Raw genomic sequence first — 840 nt, forward strand, 5'->3', positions numbered from 1 at the left:
CGGCGGACTACGACGAGAACGCCTTAAGCTTCGCCAACGTTTCGCCAACTCGTGCGGGAGACTTTTTCCGCTTCGCGGCAAGTCGTCGCGCCGTGCTCTCCGCATCAACCGCGTACGCAGCGAACCGCAAACGTCGGGCGCAGCCTCCTCACCTCCCTGCGCTTTGCGCGCGAACGTTCCCTGTTCGCGCGGCAAAGCCTGGAGGAGGCACGGCCCCGCAGCGTGTTCGAGCGCCCGGTCTACGGGACACCCTGCTTACTTCGAGGGCAACAAGCGCAACGCAAGGCTGCGATCTCGCGCACTTTGCGCACGGCTGGAGAAGCTTTGCTGGCCGGCTTTCGCTCCTCGTGTTTACCGTGCGTTAAAGTTGCGCGTCCGTGGCTCTCGCAGCTCTTGCGCGCCCGGTCGCAGAGAGGAGTACGCAACCTCGACCGCACTTTCCCTGCAGGCTTCCTTCCGACTCGAAGTCCTGCGGCGGTCTCAACGAGGTGCCACATCCTCAATGCAGTCGGTCGCCCCCGTTTCGGTTGGGCTCTGGCACGACGGTCGCCACCGTCTCGCCCTTGAGTGGCCGCTGTTGGCGCTCGCTGTGAGGTGTTCAGCGTGCTGTCCGTGTTGCCGACGCGGTCAAAACGAGTCGACGGCTCACGTTCCCTTGTGCGCCGAAGGCTCTCTTGATATGTGATCCGACCCTCAGACAGACGAAGCCAAGGGAAGACCCAAGGCCGCAATGTGCGTTCAAAGAATCAGTGCTCAGTGTGTCCTGCAATTCACACCAAGTCTCGCAGCTGGCTGCGTTCTTCATCGACCCGAGAACCGAGTGATCCACCGCTTAGAGTC

At 62.4% G+C, this 840-nt stretch overlaps 1 non-coding gene across 1 annotated transcript; it reads right to left on the reverse strand.

The window, feature by feature from the left end:
- Positions 1 to 687: 687 nt before the first annotated feature.
- LOC142792256 (5.8S ribosomal RNA) lies at positions 688 to 840 on the reverse strand. The gene has a single exon (XR_012890784.1). It is a non-coding gene; the product is annotated as a 5.8S ribosomal RNA (ribosomal RNA).

Source organism: Rhipicephalus microplus, unplaced genomic scaffold (assembly GCF_043290135.1).
Source record: "Rhipicephalus microplus isolate Deutch F79 unplaced genomic scaffold, USDA_Rmic scaffold_209, whole genome shotgun sequence".
Taxonomy (NCBI): domain Eukaryota; kingdom Metazoa; phylum Arthropoda; class Arachnida; order Ixodida; family Ixodidae; genus Rhipicephalus; species Rhipicephalus microplus.